The 21,326-nt window shown below is 37.2% G+C and overlaps 1 long non-coding RNA gene across 1 annotated transcript in view; it reads right to left on the bottom strand.

Moving 5' to 3' along the window:
* Positions 1 to 12,216: 12,216 nt before the first annotated feature.
* Positions 12,217 to 21,326, bottom strand: part of LOC134634253 (uncharacterized) — a 128,939-nt gene continuing 119,829 nt past the window's right edge. Inside the window, exons 3-4 of the long non-coding RNA XR_010094824.1 lie at positions 15,132 to 15,162; positions 12,217 to 12,232 (exon numbers count right to left, since the gene is read on the bottom strand). This is a non-coding gene — a long non-coding RNA (uncharacterized LOC134634253). The remainder of the gene's footprint in view (positions 12,233 to 15,131; positions 15,163 to 21,326) is intronic.

Raw genomic sequence — 21,326 nt, 5'->3', positions numbered from 1 at the left:
TGGGAGAAATACTATTATTTAGTTGAAATACTATGATTTGGCAACAAAGAAACAAAGAAACAAAGAAACAAAAAAACCCCACAAAAACAGTTAGGTAATAAATGCACAAGATGCTGCAGTCAGAGAAAAAACACCCAAAAATAATGTTAGTGAAATGCCAAAGAGTGGCAGAAAGTTTAGAAAATAGAAAACCAGTAGTAAAAAAGTAGAACATTTAAATATTTTTTAGAAACATATGATACAAAAGATTTACTCCGTTGTTTCCAATGATTACAATAATGGCATACAGAAATAAAAATCCAATCCTTGTTTTCCATGTTTATGTTTATGGCCCTAACATGCGCAGACACATGATAGGCTATTAACTGCAAAAATATATACATATATAAACAGCAAGTGAGAGACAAAAATATATCCTCTGATTTGCTGGAGTTTTGTGTAAATACCATTTGGCAAGGATAAACAGCATATTCCAATGCCACATTAAAATTTTCAAAAGCTTATATTTTTCAATTAGTTTACTGCTTCCTGATTCGATGATAAATATGGTACCAAACTACAAAATACTGTCGAAATGAAGTCGACATTGTGATATATTTCAGGTGTCGAGTCACACAGTTGACCAATCGATGTGCATATTTAAAGAAACAAGGATCAAATAAAGAACATTGTTGTAGAATAAATTACAGTTAAAAATAACCACTGCCCTGCGTTAGAGAGTGACTTATGATGAGGTATTAATTGGGTTAACTTTACCTCTAACAGCTTTTTACATAGTGCTGTGACCAGGGTGAAATCCATCATAAAGTAACTGTAAACAGTAGAACCATTAGCATGAATGTTATGGTTCTACTCTGATCAAAACTCAAGTCAGCTGTGTGACCTGATATAAAATGATAAAGAGGAACACCTATAAATGGATGTGACCTTCATGAACTTTTCAAAATGACTATATGTCTGACCCATTATCTATATATATTAGAGGAGATGTGGAAAACCACTGTTAGACCTACTCTATACTAATGTAGTTACTGACACCCCATACTAAGGCAGGATTCATACAAACACACATTATCTTTTCTCTTAAACACTTTTTCACATTTTGAGATTGTGTAATTTCTATAAAGAATATGTGTAATGGTTCAATAAATATAGTTATTTAAATGTCCATAATAATCACATGATAATTTTTGTACATCCTACAATTCAAGATTTAGAGCTGTGTGTTTGTATGAATTCAGCTTGCTATACTTATAGACTTAAATATATTAATCCACTATTTACCAAAACAAGTTATATGGTTTGGGTAAATAGATTGGGTTTGTTCTACAAAATAACAAAAAACAAAAACCACCCACAAAAAACAGTATATCTGCACATTAATCCAGAGTTTAGTTTCATATATCTGATATTGTTTGTTAAATCTGGTGACACAAACACAGTCAAAAATTCATTGTGGTCCTTTTTACCCTCGACCAATGATATGCTGGTCACTTGGACCAGTTTAGTATTTGCTGTCACAGAGGAATGTTAACCAGAAGTCTAAAAGACAAAACTGAAAAAATATGTTATAGCATCACAAACAGATGTTTTCCACACAGTTAACAAAGCTCCACCACATCCGATCACTGCATATAAATCTAAAAGAAAACAAATACAAATAAAATGTAATTAACACAAGGGAAGACTTTTGATTTAATAACTAAGCTTAAAATAAGTGTTACCTTTGAATATTTGTGGGAAAAATCTGATGCTACCCCAAGAATCCAAAGCCACACTTGAAACGATGACAGGCTTGCAGCCCTCTGTCTTCCTGGAGTGAGGTGCCTGATCAGTAGCAGTGAGTTGACAGAAGTCAGTGTCTGTAAGAGTGGTCAAACACTGAAACTCTGTCCACTTGCGTAGAGTCTAAGAAGCTGGAATGCAGCCACACAGGACGAGCTTGTTCTAAAAAATACAGAAAAGGGAACATTTTATTTGTGTTAAGGCCTAAAAACTACAAATAACTTATAAAATTAACAATATTGAAATACCTTATAGGTGCTGCAGGCCATATAACCAGAATCCAGAGCAATCTCACACTCACATGATGGTGAGGAAATACATGAGCTCTGCAGTGAGGTTTGAATGTCTCAGTTGGGACACTGAAGAACTCAGAAGACAGCAATACCTGCACAGAGAGACAGAGTAGAAAAAGCATAGATTTGTAATCCATAATGTGAATTAAAACTCAAAAAGTGTCAACAAGTATAATCATTTCAGTATGGAATTATTTATGCAATAAACAGGATTTAAATTAATTAATTGAATTAAAAGCACTGACATTTTTTATCAAAGATAAAGAATTGTACCTCTCTCTGCTCTGAGGATCACTGAGCATCTCTGACAGGAAATACAGTTTCCTCAGTATCAGTCATCCTTGATGGTCTCAGAGGTGTGTAGTGTGGCAGCATGATGATGGTCTCCAGATCAGGCAGGAGGTCAGGTGATGTGTGTGTCATCTTCTCCATTGAAGACACACTGGTATGGCAGTTCATAAAACAGCAGTCTCCTTGTGGCATGTAGTTATCTGTGCAGTCCAGCACTGATGGATCAGGTTTGGCTCAGCAGTTCATGAAGATGGTGTTAAGATGTTGTTGTTTCAGCTGAGGATGGTGAAGTTTGAAGGTTTTCCCACAAAGGAGACAGGACTGTGTGTGCCCTGTCTGAAAAAAATATATCTACAAAACATAAAGTGCTTTTAACACCACCCACCCTCCCCACCCACCCATCTCAGCCCCCAAGTGTTTATGTCATGCTGGTATGGGGTGTCAGTTACTAAATCTAATTAGTGCGTCAGAAAGCGGGGGCTACACCTAAAGCCCCCGCTTTCTGATGTCTTTGTTTATTAGCAGCTTTTTCCAGCTGCTCAGAGAATTCTGACTTGGCCTTTATCCACCCAAACCCAAACCCACCCGGATAAAGGCCATGTACTTTCCATGTACTTCTAAATCAGTTTTTATACAAATTCTGTAAGCTGTGAAAATGTTTTTCTCTACATAATGTATCATTATAGACATCTCTGGTAGCCTAAAGATAGTTTAAAACTTTTAACATTTTTTACCTGTAAAACATGATAAGCAAAAGCTCACTCTTTCCCAAAACGTTTGATTCTACAAAATCTACTATAATCAAAAAAATATAATTGTCTGTGACCAATAATAAATACCTGCATTTATCTGGGATTTATTTATTTACTATTTCATATTTGAAAGCCCTCAACAAAGATCTCGTTTGTTGAGATACATATGTCACAATAAATAAAAGTATCAAAAAAGGAGATGACAATTAACATCCATGAAAAAATGCATTTTACAATAGTAGATTTAGTCATTTAAAACATGAGAATAAAAAATAAATGATGTCTGTTTAATACTTTTTGCAGCACATTTCAGATCAGAGGTGCATGATAACAGAAGGCAGATGTCCCTGCTCTGCATGAAGTACAGCCATGATTTGGTGAAATGATTAATAACATTGCAATGAGAAATGTTTGATAAATTGAAGGATGGTCTTCTTACAGACAGAGCAGGGAAGCGAATTTTTGGGAAGCCTTCCATTATCAACAAAAAATCTTTTTCATGCTCTACAATCAGTAAACTCTGTAACAAACATGATCTGTAATTGTTTCAAAACTCACCAGACGACTTCAAGGACAGGACACAAAACACAGGGTTGTGGTAACTGTAATATGTCCTCAGGACACCTGAATAGAGACTTTTCTGTGGCTGAGAAATAAAAATGAGGTCAAGCAGGGTGTTCTTGTCTGTAGTGGCAGAAGTGATCAGCTGTGAATACCCTCTAGACTGAAACTGCTCCAGAATCTGTTTCCTTCCACTCTGTAACTGGTTCTCATTAAAATCTCCACACAGAATGATTGGGTGACAGTCCATTATTTCAAGTGAATCTAAAAGACTTACCAGGTTTTGCATGAATGGTGTCAAACTGTAGTCTGGAGGTCTGCACACAACAGCAATGAGCGCAGGGAATGGAGCCTGAACCTTTAACACTAAGAACTCAAGATCAGTGACATTATGCAGATACTGTTTTACCTGAACCTGAAAATGATTCCTCAAATACACAACAACTCCCCCACCACTTCTGCTGGCCATGTGAGGAAAGTTTGTGTAGGACACATGTCTGTTGCGTTTGAACATGGTGTAGCCGTCCAAATGAAGACTGTCTGCAACAAAAGAGCCTTGGAGGTGAGACTCAGTGAGACACAAAACATCTGCTTAGCACATTTCATGATGAATCTTGATGTCACTGATGTGAGATGGCAAACCCTCTGTATTGTGATGGATCAGTGTAAGTGTGTCAGGTCTGCTGGCTGTTTCTCTGACCTGAAGAAGAGGCATCATTTCCTCAACACTGGCTTGTCTCATGGTTTGGAGCGCTGCAGTTACCTCGGGATTGGCGTAAATCTTTTTCTCATCCAAGTCCTGTAAATAGAGTCCACTGAGAGACGTCACCCTGCTGAGAGCAACATAAGCCATACCTGGTTCAAAAATGTTCTTCATTGAAACTACAGCTGTCTGTGTTGTAAGACCCTGAGTTTTGTGGATTGTGCAGGCGAATGCGAGCTTTACAGGAAACTGTCTGCGTACTGCTCCTTTAAACTTCAGATTCTCCTCTGCTCTCTCAATGTAAACTAGATCATCAGATGCTGCATTAGCACTGCGGTTGTTTCTTACAGACTGCCGGTTGTCCATTCTGAGCCCCAGTTTAATTATGTGTCCATCATTTTCAGATCTCACCACCTTTACCAGTATACCAAAAGCACCATTGACCAAACCGTTTAGTGTGTCCAAGTTTCTGGTCAGCATGACTCGAGCTCCTTCAGCAACATTCAGGGTGTCGGGTAAATCATTTCGCCCACCTGTAAATGGTTTGTCTCTTCGTGCCATTCTGCCTGTACGTTTATCCTTCTGGAAATCGTCTGCAGTGATGATTATAATGTTTGAATGAAGCTTCTTGAGCGTATCTGTGTTGTGGGATTCAACATTCTTGTTGGTGGCATAAATGTGTAAGACCTCGATTGGACATTCTTCTGGTGCAGTCACAGCCTGTGACAACAAATCTCTGTCGCACTGAGAAAGCTCATCTGTCTTTTCTTTCACTCTAATCCTGTTCAACATCTCTGCAAAGGCCACATCATCTTTCTGACGCATGATCTCGGTTAGAGTGATCATCTGAAAATGTTCCTGCCATAGGTCAATCTGTTCTGGATCGTAAACACAGAGAGGTTTAGACTGTCGCACTGGTGGCAGCTGGTAAAAATCTCCAACAGCTAAAACTGACATTCCACCAAAAGGTCTCTGAGTGCCTTTGATTTGTTTCAGTCTTGCATCCACATAGGCAAAAAGGGGTTTTGAAACCATTGAAATCTCATCAATAACAATAATTTCAGCATTTATAAGCTCAGATCTGACTTCATCCAGTTGGTTACCAAGTCCTTGAATGGGTGGTTTCAGACTCCTGGGTAGTTTCAGTAGGGAATGTAACGTAGAGCCATTGATAGAAAAAGCTGCTGTACCGGTAAATGAAGTCAGTAAAACAGTTGGATTTGATATGTCAGCTTCTTCTGCATTAGCAGGCAGTCTGCTCAGGATCTTTGATGCTTCAGAGTGAATACATTTAATCAGATGTGACTTTCCAGTTCCTGCACCACCGTTGATATAGAAGAAAAATGGATCTGGGTTCAAACCACAAACTCGCTGAATACACCAGTCTCTTATAGCATAGAACACGCAGGCCTGCTTCTGGTTCAGATTCTGATACATTACACGTACCACAGCTGGATCGACTGCAGGTTGTTCTCTGATGGCTCTGATGTCTGTTACAGCATCAGACTGACGACTGTAGTCGGGAACATTTTCCTGTTTGTTCTCATCATCAGAATGTCTCTCAGGAAGATTCTCATCACATTGCAACCTCACAACTTCAGATTCAGGAGCAAGATTACACCATTCATCGATCACAACATCTCTATTTTGTTCAAATTCTTCCAGTGCACTCTCAATATCCTCAGAGTTCTTCTCATACTTGTCTTTATTTCTCTTCACAACCCTTTTCACAGACTCACTGTGGTCTGAACATGGAAGTCGTACACAACCTGAGTTGTAGAAGGACTGATAGGTTTGGAACCCTTGTGGTTTCAATTCGTGTTCTGATCTGTGTGGAAGGTAAAGTCTCAACAGTCGTCCATAATATTGCTCAGGATCTGTTTCCTGTGAACAGTGGTAATACCTGATTATAGCTGGTTTATCATTCTTTCGCCTTTGTACAAATCCAAGCTGGTTTAGAAGAGGAAGCACATCTTTTCCTTCATTTGGACCACTCACCAACCGGCACAAGGCAGTAAAATCAGCCAGGGACATTTCCTCATATTCTGGTGTCTCAGGTCTGCATTTGTATTTATCACTCAAACTTGTCATCCAAATATTACAACTGTCATGTGTTGTGGTTTCCAGATAGCTCATTGGACGACTCATGTTTACTGGGTTATCATCTGTTGGTACAAATACAACACTGCGGGAACATTTTTTCACTTTTAGGCCACAGACTCGAGTCACACACTCCTGTGCACTGATTTCTCTCTTTTTTGAGTAAGCCTGCATCACAGCTCTCATTTCATCACATTCATTGACCGTGTTCTTATCAGAGTTATCAATAACTGTCTTCAGGTATTCAGAGAGGCCAGATTCTTTCTTCGTTATATATTTACAGAGGTATTCTACACATGAATAGGCATTCAATATGAACGAGACATCTAAATTAGAGTTCCAGGCTTCAAGCAGGTCTGGGTTGTAATTGTTGATCCAACAGTCCTTTGGGTCACGTTTCAGAATCAGCGCTGTTTTCTTGTTTATGTCTTGGAGGCATTGTTCATACTCATTCATTGTCAAGTTACATCGTGACAGAATCTGCTCTATGCTGAGAGAAGCAGCTTCAACAAAGGTCTGAGTTTGGCTTTTGCAGCTTCAGTGTCTGAATCCTCATCCTGTCTCACAATCATTGTTCTTGTGGATGGCGGTTTTGGAAACCCAAATCTACAACCAGAGTTCACACTCTTAAAGCATGTCTTTGTGTGGTTTTTACTGTGCTTTTGGAGTTCAGTGACTTTTTTGTGCAGTTCAGGTTGTTTTTCTGGATCAGGAAGTTGAGCTGAGATGTATCTGTCCACAAAGTCACAGACAGTTTGGTCATCGTCCACATCTACTTCTACCTTTTCTCGAATCCACAGCAACATGTGTATATGCGGACTACCTCTGTGCTGGAACTCAACTCTGTAAAAGTAATCAATGATTTCACCAAGGGGCTGTGCAGGAGAAAAAAGCAAATCTCTGAACAAAGCCTCAACACGCTTATCAAACATTCGCATCGTGGTTACTGGATTTGATCTTAGAATTTCACACTTTTCTGACCAGTCCAGGGCTTCAAAATCAACCTCTTCACCTTGCTGTCTCTTTATTGCTTGAATCACTTCAGGCCATCTCATCTCAGCAGCAGAGAACGTGACAAAGAACTGGGGTGTTCCTATTTGACGAAGCATACTGAATAGATCTTTGGTGGTTTTCTGCCAGTAAGCTGGAGTTCCCCTGAGTGGCTGCATAAATCTGATTGCATCTTTATTTCTTACCAGCTTCTCTACTTCTGTCTTACTTTGTAACATTCCTGATGTGATTTTGCGTCCATCTTTCGTCATAGTTTTACCTTTCCTTAGCTGTATTGTCATGCTGGAATTAGCCAAGTGTATTTCAGTGACAAACTGTGAGAAAAACAGGTAATTTGTATCTTTAGCAAATCTTGCATCAATGTTGAAAAGCCTTGACTTGAAGTAAGCACTCGGTGTGAGCTTGAGACGTCTCTTTTCATCCAGTGTATTCTGACCAGTAGGAAACTGCACAGGAAATGCCATGGCTTCCAAATGAGGAGTTCTGAAGAAGCTAACTGGATTGTTTCTTTCTGCAGGAGCCACACAATATGTGTTATCAGCGAAAGAGAGAATCTCTTCTGAAATGTCTACAGGCTGCAGACAACTTTCTAGAGCAAAACCTCCATTGTTCAAATCACTTTCTGGTTCCTCTGGATTTTGTTCCTCTGGTTGTTCATCGCAGGATACCATATTAATATCTTGTTCACTTTCAGACTCAGTTTCATACAAAAGGGCATCTTTTTCATAGTTGTCAATTTCCATTAAATCTGCTTCATTATAATCATCACTTGCCATGCTGGCTTCATCACTGCTGTCATCATCAGGTAACGTTGGATCACAAAGCAATGCATCATCTCTGATAACAATATCTCTGTACTGTGGATGAATCTGTTTGAGTTTACGCAGGGCTTGGATCAGTTTAGACCAGGTGACAGTCTGGAACAGCTGATGGCCTTTGTAGCACAGTCGTCTTTTCAGCTTGATCCTCATTATCTGTGATTGGTTTCTGAGCCGAGGTAAACAGTCAACTGTTTGTTGGACCTCAGATGGTACACACACCACATTACCACGTATGAGTCTTTGTCTGCCTTTTGGAAGTGGAATAATCTTAGCAAATGGTATGCATTTGGCAATCAGATGTCTCTCCAGAATGTTGAGATCACACAGTTCAGCTGGGATATCCTGAAGTTCTAAACTGTTGATAGCAGCAAGCCTGGGCATGTGTCCACTTTTGAGGGAACTGTGACACGTGTGACAGATATACTCCTTTTTTCTCTCAACAGGAAAGCTGCACTGATCATTACATGCTTCATCACACACATGAACAAATTTACCAGTTAGACACTGCTGAGCTACAGTTTGGTGTTTTGAGTAATTTTCTCTTTTGCAGATTTTCACCTGATTAGGAAAAGAAGCTTTTAAACAAACAGTACAAACATAAGATGGTGCTGACTTAATGTTTAATCTGAAACGAGATATGGCCTCATTCATCAAACTGTTATCTGGATGACACTGTAAACTCTCAGCTGGTCGATGCATCTGACGATATTTTCTTTTTATGTTCATTGCACATCTGATATTATGCATCTGTCTAAAAGAAAAACTGTTCCAATATTTTACTCTCATTTGTTCTCTCATATTCTCTTTGTGTTGTTGCTGAAATTGTCTCTCTTCTCCATAACGTTTAGTGATGTAAGATAGTTTTTTCTTTTTAAATTCTTCACTTTCTTTATATAGTTTATATACATATGACCTCATGCAGGCTTTATGTTTCTCTCTGAATTCAACAGAACTGCTGTATGTTCCTGTTATACGTTCTTTTTGTTTTTCTCTGAATATAGGATTGTCTTTGTATGTCCTTATGACACGTTCCCTTTTTCTCTCTCTAGTTTTAGCACTTTCTCTATACAGTCTTTTCATTTGCTCCTTCTGTTTTTCCTTAAAACCATCTCTTTCTTTATAGATCTTTCTCAAATGTTCTGTCTGTTTCTTTCTATATGTAGCACTTAGTTTATACAGATTATTTTTGTACACTCTCTTTTTCTCTCTGTGATCTGGATCATTAGACTTTCTACTTGAATTTCTTTTCTTTGCCTTAAAGCTTTCATCAAAAGCGTACATCTGCCGTTCTTTCTTTTTCTGATTTTCCTTCCTTTGTGGTACTTTTTGTTGGGACAATAATCTTCTCCTAATTTTTTGCCTTCGGTGTTTATTACATTTCAACAGTTTATGTGGCAGTTCCTGTATTGTCTTAGTTGAACAGGAGGTAGTGTTTAAATCATTCTGAGGAACAGCATCTGATACTACCTGAGTTTCTCTCACAGAAGATGCAGAGGTTTCTTTCTGTAAATAATCAGAAGGACCATTCTTGTTTTCAGTAGCAGCTGTCTCATCTGAATAATCCACTCTGGATGATGTCACCTCAGTAATTACAGTCTCTGTCACAGGTTTCCGTGTCTGCTCAGTGGATGTTTGGGAATTTAATTCATGGACAGGTTCATTTAAAGCTGCGACTGGAACACTTGTAGCTGTTTGTCTGTATTCGGTGGTTTGATTAGCATCTCTTTGGTCAGCAGCGTTTTCACTGTGAAACTCAACAGGCTGTAGCTCATAAGTGCAGGTTGGTGCGATGCTAAACATTCGGTACAAGCATTTGATCCTGTCAATCATGTCATTAAGACGTGAATTTTAACATAACTGCAGTTCCACCACTTACACCTAGCGACAATGGCATTCCTGTAGACTTGCGTGGGTGAGGGTCAAAATATGCGTATTCACCAGAAGTCAGCCTGCAAACTGCGATGACTGTTCCTCCCATGACTAGCAAAGCGTAACGAATGTCTGAAACCAAACACTGTAGTCCCTGTTCAAGGCTCGGAAGATGATCTGTACCATCAAATGTGCCATAATGAGCTAACTGAGACATGTCCAGTTGACAGTCTTGTCTGCGGCTGGTGACCACTGAGGGAAGCTCATCAATGGCTAGAAACATGCTGTTCGCAAACCTCTTTCTGGCATCTGAATGCACGGCATGGCCTTTGTCCAACACACGGTTTAGATCTGCTCTGGTAATGAATTCATCCTCATGTACGAATGACAGGAAAACCAAACTGTTCGCCATGCATTGCTGATTCCTGTACTTTCCATACTTAGGAGAGGCCTGGCTTCGGGACGCACAAATGCTACTCACTCGTGGACGACTTTCACTGTTTGTAACCTGTACATGAGATGGTCCTGGAGTTTCTCCATCATGCTGCGTTTGCACAGTTACCTGGGGTTCAGTCTGGATTACCTGCTGTACTTTAGCCTTTGGCACAGGCACTGAGTGAACATCTCTCTTTACCACATCTGCATAAGACACTGTGGCTGTCTGAACTCTGCTCTGCACTTCTGGACTGGGAATACCTGTAACAGACACCTTTACCTGCTCACCACTGAGAGAAACATTTAACTGTGCTTTCTCCTTCTGTCGTCTAAGCTTCTGGGACTGTGACCTTTGACCTTTCCGTGGCATTTTATTAAAGTACAAACTGGAGCTTATATGTATTTATACAGATATGAACACAACTCAACTTGGAAATGCTGAAAACGGATTACTCTTCAAATTGCTATTTAATCTGAGAAATGTAAGAGTATTCAAATGTTCTTATAAATATGTAATAGATGTAAAAGGCTGGCTTTGTTCCGAACACAATATAAAGAATATTCAAAGTTCTCTAAAAAAAAAACTTGGGTCAGTTTTATTGTAGTATTTTCAAAAACTGTATATTTTTTTTTAACCAGACTGGTTAATGATTAGATCTATATTTCTGTAAAGGGATATGTAGAAATCACAACAATCAACAGGGTATAATAACTCTTAGCTTTTAAGTAGACTTTGTCTTAATCTTTCAGATATCTAAGATTTTAAGCAAATATAAAGAGCTGTGGTAATCAGATGACAGGCAATGAGGACTCTTCAGCTGGATGTTCTGCAGCAGTCAGGAAACGGGAAGTCTGGGTCCTCAGTGCAGATTCTCGATGACAATACGAACACTTACAATAACTAACAGAAATGTGTTTGTCCTTAAATAATAATAGTATAAACCGACTGTTCTCAAATGTTATCTCCAATGAAACAAACTAGCAAAAGGTATTTGAAGAAATCAAATTAAATATTTATGTGAATATAGCACTCTGAAAATATGTATTACAGTATAACAAGATTATCTTATTCCAAATAAACCTTTAAAAGGTGAATATTTTATAGAATTTATCAAAGTAATTGCACCTGTAAGCCAAATAATCGGTGTTTATTCCAAAGTGTTACAAATGTACAAATAAAAATTACAAATATAGGGCTGCGTAAATAATTTCTACTCTGTTTTACTGTACTTTTAATATACTACTGTATAGTCAACTTTCTACTTGTAATTTCCAGCAAAAAGACTGGATGTGAGAGACTTTAACGACAGAAAAGAAGGAGCAGTGAGAGCGGAGATCTCTCAGAATTCTGTAACAGATAGATGAAGTACTGGTAACTTCAATTTCCCAAAAATGGGGCCATGTCAAAACTTGATTATTCCAGTCAAAACTTGATTCCAGTCAAAATTTGATTCCAGTTAAAAACGTGATTTTTGATAACTTAGATAGAGCTTGTGGGATAGAGTGAAGCAAGATAGAACGTCTTGTCAAAATAGATAGAGTGGGTAGAGTGATAGGACAGACTGAATGGCTTGTCAATGATAGAGGGAGAGAGCTTCTGCAGCAGGTCACCTGTAAGACACAAAGAGACAGGAATTAGGCATATTTCCAATAAGCTTGGCTTTACCACTTTCTTCAGACTATAAGGTGAACTTAAAATCCTGTCATTTTCTCAAAAATCAACTGTGTGCCTTATGTATGGATTCTGGTTGCGCCCACTGACCTCGAACTGGATTTATGTGGTACACAGGGCTCAAACTTCTGTCAAAATGTTTTAGTACAACTCTGGTAAGCTATGAAGCTGCAGCGCTTGATGCACTGCTGGAATATTACAGCTACCATAGTCAGGAGCATCATGGAGTAATAGCTACTGTGTGTCATCACAATATTATGGTGTGTGTATAAGGACCTGACACCTTTTAAAAGACATGCTTAAGAATCAGATTTTAATCTGATCAACCCATCAAAAAATTTGATGGATTTGTAAAGGAGAGATAAATTGAAAAAGTGATTGTATTGTTTTGTATTTTATATGTTACAACTGGATAATGTTGAGAGTTATTGTGAATGAGTTAAAATTTCACTTGTCTGTGTTGTTTGGCTTAATTCAACTTGTAGTCTGAAAAATACAGTACATATAGGGCTTTACACACTGAAGAGTTCTACAGTACATTATTGGACTGAACTGAATAAAAATGGTTTAAAAATGATGGTGGAACTGTTGTAAGGACATTCTGAATTCTATCAGCACAATAAAACAAACAGAACAAAATTAAACTACCATGTGCTGCTACAATAACTTACAGTAAATCTTATATGGTCCAACAAAGCCCACACACTGAGGTTAAAGCAGACAGTTTCAGGCCACCTGCTTTAAAAACTTTACATCCAATCAACTCAAATGTAAGCCACGTCACATGTTTCAAAATCCCCAAAGTTCTCTCATCCCTGTTTCTGTGTGGGACCTGGGACAACAGTATATCATAATATCTAGAGAGCCGTTAACATAAAAATAAACAATAATTTAAGCAGTCTGACTTTTGGCAAAATGAGAAATTTGGAGATGGATGCTTCCTGCTTACACATTTCTACATATTTCGGTCACATTAGAGGCATGTTTAATACATAGCGATAAACACACCACTAAATCTATGATAAACTTATCAAAGTTGATATTAAGGCCTAATTAGGTAAATGTATTATGATGATAATTTCTTTGTAGATCATTTAATGATAAAGAAACGAATGTTGTATCTGTGATGTTTTAAGTAAGGTCTTTGGTGGAGTTTCTTCCATTTCTTCAGAAACATGACTTTCAGATAGTTCATCTTTTGTAAATGTGGGAAAGATTTTGTAAAAAAAACAAACAAACAGACAAAAAAAAAAAAACCACAGTCTTGTTAAAAAATATCTGTCCCTTTACAAATCTTATATTTTCATCACACTTCCATTTTCCAGGAAATTGATCTGAAGCGCACAAGTAAGTCCAACTGACTAATCAGAATCTCGACTTTGATGAAATTGAGATCCTTGAAATGATTTCAAAACACTATTTTTGACCTTAATTAAAGTGGACCAAAATCCCCCAGTGATGTAAATCAGTCATTACTAGTTACTATAAATACTTGATGGTAATTGTTGCTAACAGGACTTTCACAGCTGGGTATTAGAGAACAGATAGCTCTGGTTTGGTTTTCTCTGCCTCATACATGAAATCATCACTTTAAAACTGCTTGTATTTGTATTTATCCAGGTCATCCTTGTTAGAAGATTTGAAACGTGACAAAAAAAAGCATAAACAAAATAAATCTGCAAGGAAGAAAGACTTTTCCCAGCACTGTACCTCAGACAAAACCTATACTTACCAGACTTGAGACGATCAGATCAGCAGTCTAGACAAAGAAAACAAAACATCAGATCACTGTTTAATGATTCAGACTGTTGAGCCTCTTCACACACAATCCAATTTACTGTGACATTAAATAACTAGTCAAATCCTCCATTTCTTCAAGCCTTTATGAACTCACTGTAGTATAAAGAGGGCACAATTTAATTGCAGAGTCTCAGATGGCTTTAACATGTTTAATAAAAACATTTGTACTACAGAATTGCAAAGAATAGGCACCAAAATTTGTTGGCACAAATGCAGGATATACCAAATATTTTGTACACAGAAGTTTTGTGGCTCCAACATTTTCTATCACAAGTCAGCTCTAATAAAATGTGAAGAACGACAACTTTTAATCGCATTTCAGATTAAAAATGTTGAATACAAATTAATTATTTAAATCAGAAGCAACAGAAAACCACAACAACAGTGGCACACCATTTTTTTAATGAAATTTTCTTAAAAATATTACACTAAAAAGTCATTCCATTGTACTTGTTGCTAGCAATATTTATGTTTTTTGCAGTATATCCCTTTTTGGCAACATTAATATTTAATTTTAAAATACTGGCTTTAATATACCTACTCCAACTGTACTTCTCTTACATTTTAATTATTGCGTAAGTGTTTAAGCTATCACTTAAAGTCACTCAGGCAAAATACTTCTAGTGTTTCAACTTCATGCTTATTCATAAGTGGAATGAAAGAGACAATAAAAATCGATAGCTGTGGTGCTTTTAAGTGTTTAAGGTACCACCTATACTCACCTAAAGCACTTTCATAGTTTTGTTTGATACTTAAATCCACAAACATAAGGAGAAATCGAACAACTGCATAAAGATATCTCTGACATTTAACTATGTTTGGACTTGATAAGCCATCAAAAATTAAAATCAGACAAAAATGGGCTATTAAACTTCATTGACATTTTCAGGGGCAGTCAGTGGTCCTGTGTGGGGGCTTTGCTGCTACAGATTCTAAATCCTGACTATTTGTCTTTGCCCATGAGTGAATGGCAAGATGACACAAATAGCCAAACTACTATAAGTAAATTACTAAACATTACCATTACTGTCTACTTACCAGCAAAGGCAAAACCAAAGATCTGTTCACTCTGTGTAACAAAAGACAAAGAACAAAAATACAGGATCAGACAACTCCAATCAGCATTAGAGTCAATACTGCATCACTCTCTGTAGTCAAAAAGCTTCCGGAAACTTCTTTGTTAAACACAGCTGGAATACAAACAACAACTCTCCTCTGTTTTCTTTTTCCGCACCCTAATAAAGATTATCATCTTCATAAAGGTAATATGTAGTTTTATCCATTTGCAATAAGCCACACAAGTTTCTTAGTCATGTAATGCTCCAAAATTTAGGTTCGATTACTTAAGAGAGTAGATATCGTAACCAATGATTTGCAACACCTAGCACAGCACACTTTATCAAATGGTGATGTCACAATTTAAAAGTAGGCAACAATCACAAATGATAGCTTGTATGGAATGTTTGTAGGCTTTAACATTTGAGGTGGCCTGAATTCAAATTCTAGTAACACAATAAAAACAAACTATAGTCTATAAACTTACACCAAGATGTGCTGCTACAATAACTTACTGTAAATATTATATGGTCTAACAAAACCAACACACTGAGGTTAGAGCAGACAGTTTCAGGCCACCTACTTAAAATTCATGCCACATCACATGTTCCTTAATCCCCAAAGTTCTCAAATCCCTGTTTCTGTGTGTACTTACCTGGGACAACAGTACATCATAATATCTGGGCACACAGAAACAGGGATTTGAGATCCGTTAACATAAAAGTAAACAGTACTTTATTCAGTATGACTTTTGGCAAAATGAGAAATTTGCAGATGAATGGTTCCTACAAAGCAGTTTCTACATATTTCAGTCACATTTGGGGTATGTTTAATACACAGCCATAACCACTCCACTAAATCTAGGACGTACTTATAATGGCCGATTTAAAGGCCTAATTAAAAATGTAGTATGGTAAATGGACTGGTTCTTATATAGCGTTTTTCTACTCTTCTGAGCACTCAAAGCGCTTTATAAAACTTGTACATTCACCCAAGCACATTTCTCCTAAGTGCTTCCTAACTGACATTCACACTCTGATGGACACATCAGAGAGCAACTTGGGGTTAGTACTTTGCCCAAGGATATTTGGCATACAGACTAGTGGAAGCTCATTAATCGAACCACCAACCTTCCGATCAGTAGATGACCTGCTCTACCACCTGAGCTACAGCCACCCCTATGTATGATGATCATTTCTTCGTAGATCTGTATCTGTGCTTTTGATTTTTACCAGTCATCAACAAAATCTTTAATTAAAAGACTAATTCAACAAACAGTTTTCAGACAGTGACATAATTATTGAAGGGAAAGAAGCTTTTGAAATCCACTAGGCCCTACTTGAAGACTTAATTGTACCTAAACTGCTGCTCATGAGCTGCTCTAATGTGAAAACAATATGTGCTGCTACAATAACCTACCGACCTCTGTAGGTCTGGAAATGTTTACACAGACTTTTCTAGGATTTGATAAATTTTAATGATCACCAATAGCTGTGCTGACTCACAGCACTAAACTGAATCTCCTATAATGAGAAACATTTCCCAGCACTGCACCTCAGAAAAACCTTTACTTACCAGACTTGAGACGATCAGATCAGCAGTCTAGAGAAAGGAAACAATTCATCAGATGTTTGTTTGATGTTTGTATATCATTTCCTTTCAACATTTCACAGTGACTCAGCACCTCTGCATTTTCTTGTACTCCTCCTATCCAGCTGTGTGGTGACACTTGACCTGATTATTAGCGTTTCTGCACACTGGAAGCTTGGATGGAATATAGAAATATTTGAATAATGACACAAAAAACTACTGTGAGTGGTTTGAAGATTCAGACTGTTGAGCCTCTTCACACACAATCCAATTTACTGTGACACAAATTAACTAGTAAAATCCTCAATTACTTTAAGCTTTTTTTCATGAGGTCTTTAAGAAAACCTCATGTTTTGGTTAGTCTGATATGAATATGCAAATCCTAAAATACATGTAAATATTGACATGTTACAATAACAGAGGTGCAGAATGCTTTGTGATTAAAATGAAATGTCTTAAAATATTACACTAAAAAGTCCTTTCATTGTACCAGTTGCTAGGAATATTTATGTATTTTGCAATGTCCCTTTTTGGCAACATTTCTATTTAATTTTAAAACACATTATATTCACTAAATAAGTAATAAACTAATTCGACACATTGGCTGTAATGTACCTAACAATTTCCACTCACACCTCTGGTTCTCTTAGTTTTTATTACTGCTTAACTGTTAAAGCTATTACTTATACCGAGTCAGGCAAAATACTTCTACAGTGTTCTGACTTTAATGTAATACATCAGCAGAATTAGAGAGGCAATATAAGTCAATACCTGTGCAGCTCTTAAGTGTTTGAGCAACCACTTATACTGACTCCCCTAAAACACTTTCATTGTTTTGTCTGCTACTTAAATCCACAAACATAAGGAGGAAATTAACACCTGGATAAAGACATCTGACATTTAACTGTTTGGATTCAATAAGCCATAAGAAATTTGAATCATACATAAATGGGCTATTAAACTTCAGGGACATTTTCAGGGAGAGTCAGAGGGGTCCTGTGTGGGGGCTTTGCTGCTACAGGTCACAAATCTGTGTTTTTGCCAATCAGTAAATGGAAACATATCACAAAAAGTCAAACTGTATTTAAGTTGCCAAATGTGCTACGCAATGCCAGGTTTATACTGCTTCAGTTACAATCACTGTTTACTTACCAGCAAAGGCAAAACCAAAGATCTCTTTCACTCTGTGTAACAAAAGACAAAGCACAAAAATACAGAATGAGACAACTCAGATCAGCATCACAATCAATACTACATCACTCTGTGTAGTCCAAAAGATTCAGTACACTTCTTTGTTTACCACAGCTGGAATATAAACACAAATTCTTCTCTTTTTTTCTACACCTTATTAAAGATTACTGTCTTCATTAAGGTAATATGTGGTCATCCATTTGTAATAAGCCACACAAGTTTCTCAGTTATGTGATAGCTCTATTAGTTTAGTGCTATTAGATACCACAGTAGATTTAATAAGCAGTGATTTGCTACAGCTAGCACTGCACACTTTATCAAATTCTGACATCACAATTTCAAAGCATGAACAATCATAAATTAAAGCTTGGGTGATATATTTGTAGGCTTTAACATTTGAGTTGGTCTGCATTCAAATTCTGCTTCCTAAAAATATTATCACCTGCACACAGTATCATTTAATATGCTGTTGTTTTAAATATCTACATATCATATTAATAATATTAATGGCGCACTGCTGCATTTTATTTATTTGAAGGTGGCCTTTTTTATATTTCATTAATTTTTCACAATGTGAGAAGTTAAACAGAGCTGCAGGTGTAGGTTTTACTTAAAAACCAACCTACACAAACAAGTGTTTGTTGAACAGTTCTTAAAAATTCACTAAAAAACTAAAATTGCTTGTTAAGAGATGTTATTATTCTTATATGTGTTTTATTCCCACTCTCTCTCTCCTTCCTGTTAATTAACCCACAACACAGACGTCTCCTTTGAAGTTGCCGACGCAGCTGCTTCAGTAGCTAATCAGTGATTCTAAAATGGCTGCTCATTACCTTACAACCTAAAGAATGAGGCGAGAACTAACTTCAGCTTCCCTAAGAGACTCAGAAACACTAACACACCAAATGAACCAAATAAAACAACACAATAACTGTATTATACAATCAAATGAACCATATTCATTTCACACTGGGCCTATAGGAGCTAGGCTGGGCGTTAGCACTTAGGTTGTTAGGGCTAGCATACCAAACACTCCTTTTAAATACTAAAATTACAAAGTTTCACTAAAAAAGCAGCCATTGTGTTACTTTAATATGACTTATACTTCGACTGGGTTTTAAAGTAACTAACAACAACTATGTAAATCACTCAAACAGCTTATAGACATTTAATTTCAGAGAAGAGAGACAGAGAAGCAGGCTTACCGGCAGGGATCAGCAGAGAGTGGGCGGAGATGCAGGAGTCAGCCGGAGACATAAAACAAGAGGCATTCAGGGGTAGTGGGAAACTCCGGCATTAAACAAAATTGGCATTGAAAACGTGAAAAATATATGTAAATTTAAATATTATTATACTAGATTTCTTTGGAACAGAAAACAGCTAGCAGAAATTTAATTCTATAAGTTGAATAAATATTTCAAACAGGATTATCAGAAGTTGAAATAATGGCTAAAATCATAAATAAATATAAGGTCATTATGTTAAAATGTAGTGTATTATGATAAGTTTATTTAACTGTCTGGAGTAATAAGAATCATCTTCTCCTGAACACCAACACCAAGGGGCTGGTGTTGGTGTTCACCTAAGCATCCTCACAGGACACTGAAAGGCTCACCTCACTGCACTGCAGGAGTCAGAGGTTCAGAAGGTACTTTAACCCCACTGCCATGAGACTTTTTAACAGTGACTCCTGACATGTTCATTGCACATTTATTTATTTTATTCTAATACGTATTGGTTGTAATCATATGAATTCTGACCTGAATGGACCTGCACCCACTTCTTCACCCCTGCTGCAGTGAGGTAAAGGTGTGGCTGTCTAAACAAGACTCTTCAGTGAGGGTTTAAAAGACAACCATCTAAACCAGGGGTCAGCAACATTAAAGACCCAAAGAGCCATTTGGACCCGGTTTGCACGGAAAAGAAAACACTGGGACCCACAAATACTTTTTGACATCTAAAACGAAGATAACACTGCACACATTGTTTTTTACCTTTATGCTTTGTATAAACAACTATAGTGTGTTGCGTATGAAATCCATGAAATGCTACAAAGAAATTTTATTCGTTTAAAGGACATTTTGAACTCTTATAAAATAACAAAAAATAAAAACATCCAGTTGAAGGTCTCTCTTAAATGACTTAAAAAGCTGAACTTGAATTGTCCATGTATCAAACAAAAACTGATCCTTATATCACCTTTGGGCTTTCGGGACATATAGAACCTTGACCTGAATTTAAAAAATAATTGGGAAAAAAGCACTATGCTCTTAAAAAATGAATAATAAATATTCGCAAAATATCGGCAAAAATATTTTATGTGGCCTGCAGTGCCGTTGCAAGAGAGGTGGTCGCACCTGACGTCATCTGCAATCACACCTCGCCACCTTAAAGTCTGTGCTCTCTCTGCTGTTGTGTTATGTGTCGGACTGTGTGCTGTGTGTACATTTTCTAACCGTAGTGGCTAGAACTGTCATTCTTAGAGCTTAGTTTTGTTGAGAAGACATGGGTGAATCTTCAAGTGTTGAACATTTATATTTAAAATATGAATTGTAGGAATGTGTAACTTAGCAGGACTATTGGAAAATCAATATTACCAGCTGAAAATAAGTTAACCATTGGTAAACTTTGCTCAAAAGTATTTGGTGCTCTACTAAGGCAAATTGGCACAAACTTTAGAAAAACAAGGAAGAACAGCACAAAATTAGATACATACACACACACGCAAACCTAAGAAGAAACGTAATACGTTTGCAAAAATACTATATCAAAGGAAAATATAGCCGAAATATTGTAACTCAGCAGAAAAATAGTAACTTGGCAGAAATACTACAACATGGCAAAAGTGTTGTAATACAGCAAAAATGTTAATGTGTAGCACAAACCTAAAAACGTGGAAGAAATGGTGTAAGAGTACAACTTAATATAGTAGTATAATAGTAACACATAGTAGAAATGCAATATAGGACCTGAAATAGTATAATTTAGCAGAAAAGTAATAATTGTAGCAGAAATATTGGAAACATAAAACGGCCAACAGCAAAAAGAGAGGTTTCCTCAAAAGATTAGTTGTTGTTCAACTGTGAAAAATTAGCAGAAAATTTAGAAAGTTACAAAGGAACTGCCAGCAGATACACAAAGCTAAGGCAAAGATGAAATGCCTAGCAATGTTTACAAATAGGGACACACACAAACAGAAACACAGTGACACATAACCCATGTTCAGAAAACAATGTGTACAAACATGGATGCATAATACAGACATACAAACATACACACACAAGGGCACACAGAGCCTTGCTGCAGCAACTCATCTCACTGTGCCAAACTCACTCTGACAAGGAAAGAGATGGAGAGACTGACAATTATGGTGGAATGAGCAGAAGCTGCTGAGAA

This window comes from Pelmatolapia mariae, linkage group LG9 (genome assembly GCF_036321145.2).
Source record: "Pelmatolapia mariae isolate MD_Pm_ZW linkage group LG9, Pm_UMD_F_2, whole genome shotgun sequence".
NCBI lineage: Eukaryota > Metazoa > Chordata > Actinopteri > Cichliformes > Cichlidae > Pelmatolapia > Pelmatolapia mariae.
The sequence above is the reverse complement of the archived record's forward strand: the minus strand, read 5'-3'. Positions and strand labels throughout refer to the sequence as shown.